The following is a 12,738-nucleotide window of genomic DNA, read 5'->3' as shown; positions in this document are numbered from 1 at the left end:
ATATAAAAATAATCATACACTATTACCAAGTGGTGTTTATTAAGTCATGGAATAAATTAAACCAATCATTGTAATCCATCATATTAACAGGATAAAATTAAAGATATTACATGATCATATCAATTGATGCAGAAAAGGCATTTGACAAAATTGAACAGTCATTTCTTGTTTTCTTTTAACTGTCAGGAATTAAGAGTAGAGGTGAACTTCCTAACTTCATAAGTTAGGGGGGGAAACTATAGCTAATATCAAATTAAATTATGAAAGACTGAATGCTTTCCCCCTAAGTTTGGGAACAAGGCAAATATGTTTGTTCTCACCACTCTAATTCTACCTAGCCCTGGAAGACCCAGCCAGCTCAATAAAATAATATTGAGACAAAATAAAGTGGAAATCATTCTACTCATTTTTTAGACTTATTATATAGCTACAGTATCAAGACAGTTTGATATTAGCAAAGAGACAGACAGTTCAAAGAAAAAGAATTGGGAACCCAGAAATAGTACACAAGTACAGCCAACTTATTTTTGACAAAGGTGCAAAAGCAATTCAATGGCAGGATAGTCTTTCCAACTGTAACAGGAAGAACAGAACTAACACCATGTTGGAACAGCCTCCCTCATTTTTTAGCTTATACTCTATTACTCTAGTCCTGCGCATAAAGAGTTAAATATTAGAGAAATAGGGCTTCCCTGGTGGCGCAGTGGTTGAGAGTCCGCCTGCCGATGCAGGGAACACGGGTTCGTGCCCCGGTCCGGGAAGATCCCACATGCCCCGGAGCGGCTGGTCCCGTGAGCCATGGCCGCTGAGCCTGCGCGTCCGGAGCCTGTGCTCCGCAACGGGAGAGGCCACAACAGTGAGAGGCCTGCGTATCGCCACAAAAAAAAAAAAAAAAAAAAAAAAATATTAGAGAAATATTGCTTGTGCCCAAATAGCTCATTAAGTTCCCTGAGGAAAGTTTCCATCCCCTGGTCCTGAGCTAGTTATGGCTACTACTTGTAGATAAGTTTGCTTTCAGCCCAGAAATCTTGCTAATAAGCAGAGATAAGAATGGTAGAGTAAAACTAACTACTAACAATTTTAAGTTTTTACAGGGGGCTTGTGATCCAGCCTACATGAGCAAGCAGAAGGACAAAGAAATGTTATGCTTCCCTTGAAGGCCAGGTGGCTCCAAGAAGTCTGCACTCCACTTTTACCCTTTAATCTTGAATCCTCCTGCTTCCCCTTTCCCTTAACATAAAAGAAGCCTGAATTCTATTCCAAGTTAAGATGGTTCTTTAGGACATTAGCCAGCCATCTTCTCAATTTTCTGACTTTCCAAATAAAGTCGCTATTCCTTGCCCCAATAACTTGTCTCTCGACATATTGGCCTATTGTGGGCAAGCAGTACAAGCTTAGACTCGGTAACACAACAAATGGTTTGGAAGCTGTGATACTGTGATTTATAAAAAGAAATATATATATTTGGTCTTTGTCCCCCCACTCCTGGCACAAAGCTACTAAAACATTTGGAATTTCCTGAGTGATAAGAAAGAAAAAGTTGTCTTTTGTTATGTTAATGAGGTGACTTTGGGAAACCACCTAAGGATGGGGGCTAGTTATCAGGGGAGCTAACCAGGGGCCCCTGACCTCCTACCTAACTTTCAGTCTCACCCCACTGACCTCCAGGGAGGGGAGAGAGTCTGAATCAAGCACCAGTGGCCAACAATTTAATCAATCATGTCTATGAAATGACACCTCTGTAAAAATCCAAAAGTTCAGAGACTTTCTGAATTGGTGAACACATGGAGATTTGGGAAGAGTGATGCTCTCAGAGAAGACATGGAAGTGCAGTGCCTATTCCCCATACCTTTCCCTTTTATAATAAACTGGTAATCTAGTAAGTAAAATGTCTCTCTGAGTTCTGTGATCCACTCTAGCAAATTAATGGAAACCAAGGAGGAAATCACAGGAACCTCTGATTTATAGCCAGTTGGTCAAAAGTACATGTAACAAAACCTTACTTACCATTGGGATCTAAAGTCTGGGAGGGAGTAGGGGGGCAGCAAAGGGGGGAGTATTTAACCTGTGAAATCCACTACTATCTCCAGGTAGAGAGAAATGTACACTTTAAACTTACACAATGTTATATATCAATTATTTCTGACAAGGGGTTAATATCCAAAATATATAAAGAACTCATACAACTCAATAGCAAAAAGACATAATTCAATTAAATAATGGGAAAAGGATCTGTATAGACCTTCATATGTATATATAATGGAAAATTATTAAGCCATAAAAAGAAGGAAACCCTGCCATTTGCAACATCATGGATGGACCTTGAGGGCATTATGCTAAGTGAAATAAGTCAAACAGAGAAAGACAAATACTGTATGATTTCACTTATATTTGAAAATTTTAAAAAGAAAGAAGGAAAAAATTGAACTCAGACAAATTGGTGGTTGCCAGCCATGGGGGTGGGGGTGGTTGAATGAGGTGAAGGGAGTCAAAAGGTACAAACTTCTGGGACTTCCCTCATGGCACAGTGGTTAAGAATCTGCCTGCCGATGCAGGGGACATGGGTTTGAGCCCTGGTCCAGGAAGATCTCACATGCCACGGAGCAACAAAGCCCGTGCGCCACAGCTACTGAGCCTGCACTCTAGAGTCCACGAGCCACAACTACTGAGCCCGTGTGCCACAACTACTGATGCCCACACGCCTAGAGCCCGTGCTCCACAAGAGAAGTCACCGCAATGCGAAGCCCCTGTACCGCCATGAAGAGTAGCCCCTGCTAGCCACAACTACAGAAAGCCCGTGAACAGCCAACAAAGACCCAATGCAGCCATAAATAGATACATACATACATACATTTATTTTTTAAAAAGGTACAAACTTCCAATTATAAAATAAATGAGTCCTGGGGACATAATGTACAGTATGGTGAAAATAGTTAATAATAGTGGACTGTATATTTGAGAGTTGCTGAGGGTAGATATTAAAGGTTCTCATCACAAGAAAAACATTGTTACTGTGTGGTAATGGATATAATTAGATTTATAATAATGATCATTTTGTTATATATATATGTACATATGTATACATATATATCAAATCATTATGTTGTACACCTGAAACTGATATGTTGTATGTCCATTATATCACAATAAAAAACTGTAATTGTGTGAGATGATGGATGTATTAACTAATCTTTTGTGGTAATCATTTTCTAATATATATGTGTATCAAATCATTACACGGTACAGCTAAAGTTTACATAATGTTATATATTAATTATTTCTAAATAAACTGTGGATTCAAACTAAACAAAAAATATTTTAAGACACAAATAGATCAAATTAAAGTAATAGAGAAAGATATAGCATGCTAACATTAGTCAAAATAAAGCTAGAGGTTTTGCACAGCAAAGGAAATCATCAAAAAAATGAAAAGAGGGGACTTCCCTGGTGGTCCAGCAGTTAAGATTTTGCCTTCCAGTGCTGGGGTGCAGGTTCGATCTCTGGTCGGGGAGCTAAGATCTCACATGCCTCATGACCAAAACACCAAAACATAAAACAGAAGAAATATTTTAACAAATTCAATAAAAACTTTAAAAATGGTCCACATAAAAAAAATCTTTTTTAAAAAATTAAAAGACAACCTACTGAATAGGTGAATATATTTGCAAATGATATTGCTGATAAAGGGTTAATGGTCCACATAAAAAAAATCTTTTTTTAAAAATTAAAAGACAACCTACTGAATAGGTGAATATATTTGCAAATGATATTGCTGATAAAGGGTTAATATCTAAAATATATAAAACTCACTATCAAAAAAACAAACAACCCACCCAATCTAAAAATGGGCAGAGGGAAATTCCCTGGTGGTCCAGTGGTTAGGACTTGGTGCTTTCACTGCTTTGGGCCAGGGTCCAGTCCCTGGTTGGGGAACTATGATCATGCAAGCCATGTGGCATGGCCAAAAAATAAAAGGGAGGAGGGGGCAGAAGATCTGAATAGTCATTTTTCCAAAGAAGACTTACAGATGGCTAACAGGCACAGGAAAAGATGCTCAACATCACTAATCATCAGAGAAATGCAAATCAAAATTGCAATAAAATAGCACCTCACACCTGTCAGAATGGCTATGATCAAAAAGAACACAAATAACAAATGTTGGCAAAGATATGGAGAAAAAAAGAACACTTGTACACTGTTGGTAGGAATGTAAATTGGGGCAGCCACTGAGGAAAACAGTATGGAGGTTCCTCAAAAAACTAAAAATAAAACTACCATATGGGGCTTCCCTGGTGGCACAGTGGTTAAGAATCTGCCTGCCAATGCAGGGGATGCAGGTTCAAGCCCTGGTCCAGGAAGATCCCATGTGCCACAGCGCAAGTAAGCCAATGTGCCACTACTACTGAGCCTGTGCTCTAGAGCCCACAAGCCACAACTACTGAGCCCATGCACCACAACTACTGAAGCCCACGCACCTAGAGCCCCTGCTCTGCAATGAAGAGTAGCCCCCACTCACCACAATTAGAGAAAGCCCATGCCCAGCAATGAAGACCAAACACAGCCAAAAATAAATAAATAAATAAAATAAATTTATTTTTTAAAAAAAGCTACCATATGATCCAGCAATTCTACTTCTGGGTACAAATCTGAAGAAAACAAAAAAACTTAATTCAAAAAGACACATGTACCCCAATGTTCATAGCAGCATTATTTACAATAGCCAAGATATGGATGCAACCTAAGTGTCCATCAATAGATTGAATGGATAAAGAAGACGTATGAATATCTGTATATTCACACAGACACATATACATACAATGGAATACTACTCAGCCATAAAAAAGAATGAAATCTTGGCATTTGTAACAACATGGATGGGCCTTGAGGGTATTATGCTAAGTGAAATAAATCAGACAAAGACAAATACTGTATGATTTCACTTATATGTGGAATCTGAAACAAATGAACAACAACAACAAAACAAACCAGAGAGACTCATAGATACAGAGAACAAACAGACGGTTGCCAGAGGAGAGGAGGATGGGGGGTTGAGTGAAATAGGTGAAGGAGATTAAGAGGTACAAACTTCTAGTTACAAAATAATTGAGTCATGGGAATGAAATGTACAGCTATGGGAATATAGTCAATAATATTGTAATAAATTTGTATGGTCACCGATGGTAGCTAGACTTACTGTGGTGATCATTTTGTAATGTACAGAAATATTGAATCACTGAGGTGTGTACCTGGAACTAATACAGTGCTGTAGGTCAATTATACTTCAATATTTAAAAAGGATATATAATCACAGTATTCTAAAAGGTTCTGCAGTGAGCTATATTTACATTGTTATAATGATGCAAACACTAATTATGATATAATTTAAAGTATGATAAAATTTTTGGATAGAAGGTGAGGAATGACAGGAAGAGGTATTAAATTTTCATCTCATAATATTTATAAATTTAAAGATTGCTTTTTTCTTTTCTATTTATGTATCTATGTGAGATGATAGATGTTAACTAAACCTTATTGTGATAATCATTTCAAAATATATATAAATCAACCACCATACTGTACACCTTAAACTTATTTATACAGTGATGTGTGTCAATTATTTCTCAATGAAACTGGAAAAAAAACTGGTAGAACTGAAAAGAGAAGAAGTCAAATTCACTGTTACTATTGGAGACTTCAGTATTCCTCTATCACTAATTGAAAGATCCTATAGGCATAAAATCAGTAATGATATATTTGAACTCACCAGCACCATCAATCCACTGGACATAATAGACATTTATAAAAAATTCATCAAACAACAGCAGAATACACGTTGAACTCAAGCTCACATGGAACATTCACCAAGATAGATCACATTCTAGGCCATTAAACAGGTCTTAACAAATTTACAGGAATACAAATTAAATAAAGTATGTTCTCAGACAACAGTGGAATTAAACAAGAAATCAGCAACAAAAAAGGAGCTGAAATATCCCAAAATTTTTGGAGACTCTGCAATACACAGCTAAATAACACATGTATCAAAAAAGTCTTAGGAGAAAATTTTAAAATATTTTGACATTTTTCTCAAGTGCTCATGGAACATTCTCCAGGATAGATCATACCTTGGGTCACAAATCAAGCCTTGGTAAATTTAAGAAAATTGAAATCATATCAAGTATCTTTTCTGACCACAATGCTATGAGACTAGATATCAATTAGAGGAAAATATCTGTAAAAAATACAAACACACGGAGGCTAAACAATACACTACTTAATAACCAAGTGATCACAGAAGAAATCAAACAGGAAATCAAAAAATACCTAGAAACAAATAACAATGGAAACATGACAACCCCAAATCATGGGATGCAGCAAAAGCAGTTCTAGGAGGGAAGTTTATAGCAATACAATCCTACCTTAAGAAACAGGAAACATCTCAAATAAACAACCTAACGCTGCACCTAAAACAATTAGAGAAAGAAGAACAAAAAAACCCCAAAGTTAGCAGAAGGAAAGAAATCATAAAGGCCAGATGAGAAATAAATGAATAAGAAATGAAGGAAACGATAGCAAAGATCAATAAAAGTAAAAGCTGGTTCTTTGAGAAAAAAACAAAATTGATAAACCATTAGCCAGACTCATCAAGAAAAAAAGGGAGAAGACTCAAATCTATAGAATTAGAAATGAAAAAGGAGAAGTAACAACTGACACTGCAGAACTACAAAAGATAATGAGAGGTTACTACAAGCAACTCTATGCCAAAAAAATGGACAACCTGGAAGAAATGGAAAATTCTTAGAAATGCACAACTTGCCAAGACTGAATCAGGAAGAAATAGAAAATATGAACAGAACAATCGCAAGCACTGAAATTGAAACTGTGATTTAAAATCTTCCAACAAACAAAAGCCCAAGACCAGATGGCTTCACAGGCGAATTCTATCAAACATTTAGAGAAGAGCTAACACCTATCCTTCTCAAACTCTTCCAAAATATAGCAGAGGGAGGAACATTCCCAAACTCATTCTACGAGGCAACCTTCACCCTGATACCAAAACCAAAGATGTCACAAAGAAAGAAAACTACAGGCCAATATCACTGATGAACATAGATGCAAAAATCCTCAACAAAATACTACCAAACAGAATCCAGCAGCACAAAAAAGGATCATACACCATGATCAAGTGGGGTTTATTCCAGGAATGCAAGGATTCTTCAATATATGCAAATCAATCAACGTGATACATCATATCAACAAATTGAAGGAGAAAAACCACATGATCATCTAAATAGATGCAGAGAAAGCTTTCGACAAAATTCAACACCCATTTATGATAAAAACCGGGCAGAAAGTAGGCATAGAGGGAACTTTCCTCAACATAATAAAGGCCATATATGACAAACCCACAACCAACATCATCCTCAAAAAACTGAAAGCATTTCCACTAATATCAGGAACAAGACAAGATTTCCCTCTCTCACCACTCTTATTCAACATAGTTTTGGAAGTTTTAGCCACAGCAATCAGAGAAGAAAAAAGAAAATAAAAGGAATCCAAATTGGAAAAGAAGAAGTAAAATTGTCACTGTTTGCAGACGACATGATACTCTACATAGAGAATCCTAAAGATGCTACCAGAAAACTACTAGAGCTAATCAATGAATTTGGTAAAGTAGCAGGTTACAAAATTAATGCACAGAAATCTCTGGCATTCCTATACATTAATGATGAAAAATCTGAAAGTGAAATCAAGAAAACACTCCCATTTACCATTGCAACAAAAAGAATAAAATATCTAGGAATAAACCTACCTAAGGAGACAAAAGACCTGTATGCACAAAATTATAAGACACTGATGAAAGAAATTAAAGATGATACAGATAGATGGAAAGATATACCATGTCCTTGGAATGGAAGAATCAACATTGTGAAAATGACTCTACTACCCAAAGCAATCTACAGATTCAATGCAATCCCTATCAAACTACCACTGGCATTTTTCACACAACTAGAACAAAAAATTTCACAATTTGTATGGAAACATAAAAGACCCTGAATAGCCAAATCAATCTTGAGAACGAAAAATGGAGCTGGAGGAATCAAGCTCCCTGACTTCAGACTATACTACAAAGCTACAGTAATCAAGATAGTATGGTACTGGCACAAAAACAGAAAGGTAGATCAATGGAACAGGATAGAAAGCCCAGAGATAAACCCACGCACGTGTGGTCACCTTATCTTTGATAAAGGAGGCAAGAATATACAGTACAGAAAAGACAGCCTCTTCAAAAAGTGGTGCTGGGAAAACTGGACAGGTACATGTAAAAGTATGAAATTAGAATACTCCGTAACACCGTACACAAAAATAAACTCAAAATGGGTTAACGACCTAAATGTAAGGCCAGAAACTATCAAACTCTTAGAGGAAAGCATAGGCAGAACACTCTATGACATAAACCACAGCAAGAACCTTTTTGACCCACATCCTAAAGAAATGGAAATAAAAACAAAAATAAATAAATGGGACCTAATGAAACTTAAAATCTTTTGCATAGCAAAGGAAACCATAAACAAGACCAAAAGACAACCCTCAGAATGGGAGAAAGTATTTGCAAATGAAGCAACTGACAAAGGATTCATCTCCAAAATTTACAAGCAGTGCATGCAGCTCAATAACAAAAAAACAAACAACCCAATCCCCAAATGGGCAGAAGACCTAAATAGACATTTCTCCAAAGAAGATATACAGACTGCCAACAAACACATGAAAGAATGCTCAACATCATTAATCATTAGAGAAATGCAAATTAAAACTACAATGAGATATCATCTCACACTGGTCAGAATGGCCATCATCAAAAAATCTACAAACAATAAATGCTGCAGAGGTTGTGGAGAAAAGGGAACCCTCATACACTGTTGGTGGGAATGTAAATTGCTACAGCCACTATGGAGAACAGTATGGAGGTTCCTTAAAAAACTAAAAATAGAACTATCATGCAACACAGAAATCCCACTACTCAACATATACCCTGAGAAAACCATAATTCAAAAAGAGTCATGTACCAAAGTGTTCATTGCAGCTCTATTTACAATAGTCAGGACGTGGAAGCAACCTAAGTGTCCATCATCAGATGAATTGATAAAGAAGATGTGGCACATACATACAATGGAATATTACTCAGCCACTAAAAAGAATGAAATCATGCCATTTGCAGCAACATGGATGGACCTGGCGATTATCATACTAAGGGAAATAAATTAGACAGAGAAAGATAAATATCATATGATATAGCTTATATGCAAAAATCAAAAAAATGAATACAGATGAACTTATTTACAAAATAGAAACAGTCTCACAGACTTAGAGAATTAACTTATGGTTACCAGGAGGGAAGGAGGAGGGGGAGGGATAGATTGGGAGTATGGGGTTGACATGTACATACTGCTATATTTAAACTAGATAACAAACAAGGACCTACTGTAAAAATAAATAATTAATAAAGTTAAAAAAAAATAAACTTCCATCTTAGGAAGTTAAAGAAAAAGGGCAAGGTAAAACTAAAGCAAGCAGAAGAAAAGAAATAAAAATTAGAGCAAAAATAAATAAAATTGAAAACAGGATATTAATAGAGAAACTGAACAAAACCAAAAGCTTGTTTTTTGAAAAGATCAATGGAATTGATAAGTCTCTAGCTAAGCTAACTAAGAAAAAGAGAGGACAAAATTACTAGTATCAGAAATGAAAGAGAGAACATCACTACTGATCCCATGCATATTAAAAGGACAAAAAAGGAATTTTTTAGAAGAATGTAAATTTCTGAGCAATTTCAATTTCCAAGCAAAATTGAGAGAAAGCTACAGAGATTTCTCATATACTGCCTGTCCCCATACCTGCATAACCTCTGCCATCATCAGTATCCTCCACCAGAATTGTACATTTGTTATAACTGAGCAACCTAGGTTGGCACAACATAATCACTTAAATCCATAGCTTACATTAAAGTTCACTCTTGGTGTTGTCCATTATATAAGTTTGGAAGATGTATAATTACATGTACCCATCATTATGATACCCTCTGTGAAAATTCTCTGTGCTCTGCCTATTCACCCATTCCCTTACCCTAACCCCTGGCAACAACTAATCTTTTTCCTGCCTCCATAGTTTTGCCTTTACTAGAATTTCATATAGTTGGAATCATACAGTATATAGCCTTTGGCTTCTTTCACTTAATAATATGCTTTTTAAATCCCTCCACATCTTTTCATAGCTTAATAGCTCATTTCTCTTTAGTACTGAATAATATTCCATTGCCTGGATGTACCACAGTTTATTTATTCATTCACCTACTGAAGAACATCTTGGTTGCTTCCAAGATTTGCCAATTATAAATAAAGCTGCTATAAACATCCATGTGAGATTTTTGTCTGGGCATAGATTTTCAAGTCCTTTGGGTTGAAAGGAGCACAAATGCTGTCATATGGTAAAGTGTGTTCAGTTTTGTGAGAAACTGTCAAACTGTCTTCCAAATTGGCTGTACAATTTTGCATTCCCACCAGCAATGAATGAGAATTCCTTTTGCTCCACATCCTCATGAGCATTTGGTGTTTTCAGTGTTCTGGATTTTAGACATTCCAATAGACGTGTAGTAGTATCTCATTGCTGTTTTATTTTGCATTTCCCTGCCGACATATGATGTGGAGCATCTTTTCATATGCTTATCTAACATCTGTATATCTTCTTTTTTTTAATCATTGAACTGTACATTTACTTATTTGTTTATTTTGTTGCACTGGGCCTTAGTTGTGTCAGGCGGGCTCCTTAGTTGCAGCATGTGGACTCTAGTTGCGGCATGCAAACTCTTAGTTGTGGCATGCATGTGGGATCTAGTTCCATGACCAAGCAGGGATTGAACCCAAGCCACAGCAGTGAAAGCTTGGAATCCTAACCACTAGGCAACCAGGGAACTCCCCCAAATAAAGTTTAGAATCAGTTTGTCAGTATCCACAAAATAACTTGCTGGGATTTTGATTGGGGTTACAATGAATTTATAGAGCAAGCTGGGAAAAATTGACATCCTGACAATACTGAGTCTGAGTCTTCCTATCCATAAACATGAAATGTCCCTCCTTTTATTTAGCTCTTCTTTGATTTGATTCATCAGAGTTTTGTAGTTTACCTGGTATAGATCTTATGCATATTCTGTTAGCTTTATATGTAAAGATTTCATTTGTGCTAACATAAATGATACTGTGTTTTTAATTTCAAGTTCCACTTTTTCATTGATGATATATAGGAAAGTGATTGACTTTTTTTTTTTTTTTTTTTTGCTGTACACGGGCCTCTCACTGTTGTGGCCTCTCCCGTTGCAGAGCACAGGCGGACGCGCAGGCTCAGCAGCCATGGCTTATGGGCCCAGCCACTCCGTGGCATGTGGGACCTTCCCGGACTGGGGCACGAACCCATGTCCCCTGCATTGGCAGGCAGACTCTCAACCACTGCGCCACCAGGGAGGCCCCCGTGATTGACTTTTGTATTTTAACCTTGTATTCTGAAACCTTGCTATAATCACATATTAGTTGTAGGAGCTTTTTGGTTGATTCTTTCAGATTTTCTACATGGATTATCATGTCATCTGTGAACAAAGACAGTTTTATTTCTCTTTCCAAATCTGTATAATTTTATTTACTTTCCTTGTCTGATTGCATTAGCTATGATTTCTAGTACGATGTTGAAAAAGAGTGGTGAGAGGAGACATCCTTGCACTGTACTTGATCTTAGTGGTAAAGCTTTGAGTTTCTCATGATTAAATATGATGTTAGCATAGGTTTTAAAATAAATATTCTTTATCAACTTGAGAAAGTTCCTCTCTATTCCTAGTTTACTGAGAGTTTTATCATAAATGGGTGTTGGATTTTGTCAAATTATTTTTCTGTATCTATTAATATAATCATCTGAATTTTTTAGCCCATTGATATGAAGGATTATATGAATTGATTTTCTAGTGCTTAACCAGCCTTACATATTTGAGATAAATCTCACTTAGTCATGGTGTATAATTCTTTTTATACATGTTGGATTTAATTGGCTAATGTTTTGTTGAGGAGTTTTGCATCTATATTTATGGAAGATGTTGTTCTTTAGTTTCCTTTTCTTGTAAAGTTTTTGTCTGGTTTTTGGTATTAGGACAATCCTGATCTCAAAGAAAGAATTAGGAAATATTCCCTCTGCTCTTATCCTCTGTAAGAGACTGTAAATAATTGGTATAATTTCTTCTCAAAATAGTTATTAGAATTTACCAGTGCAACCATCTGGACCTAGTGCTTTTTTATTAAGAAGGTTATTAATTATTGATTCAATTTCTTTAATAGATATAGGCCTATACTTCTTTAATAGATATACGCCTATACAGAGTGTCTATTTCTGCTTGTGTGAATTTTATCAGCTTGTGTCTTTCAAGAAGACACATGAAGGAAGGGAAATACCCAACTCCAGTTCCCTCAAGCCTTTCTGACCCACCTAAAGTGTAAACAATCTGAGGAGCCCGTGTGAAGGTCACAGCCCAGGAGCACAGACTCACTAAACGTGAAACCTAATGAGAGGGATATAGAATGAATACCCCCTCACACACATTTACCACCACATCAATAGCATTTTTGTACAAAAAGGGAGATAAAACCAAGGGCACTAGAGGAAATAGCCTCTGATACATTCAGCTACAGTAAACTCTAAATA

This window comes from Phocoena sinus, chromosome 6 (genome assembly GCF_008692025.1).
Source record: "Phocoena sinus isolate mPhoSin1 chromosome 6, mPhoSin1.pri, whole genome shotgun sequence".
Classification (NCBI taxonomy): Eukaryota; Metazoa; Chordata; class Mammalia; order Artiodactyla; family Phocoenidae; genus Phocoena; species Phocoena sinus.
This window is presented reverse-complemented; position numbering follows the sequence as displayed.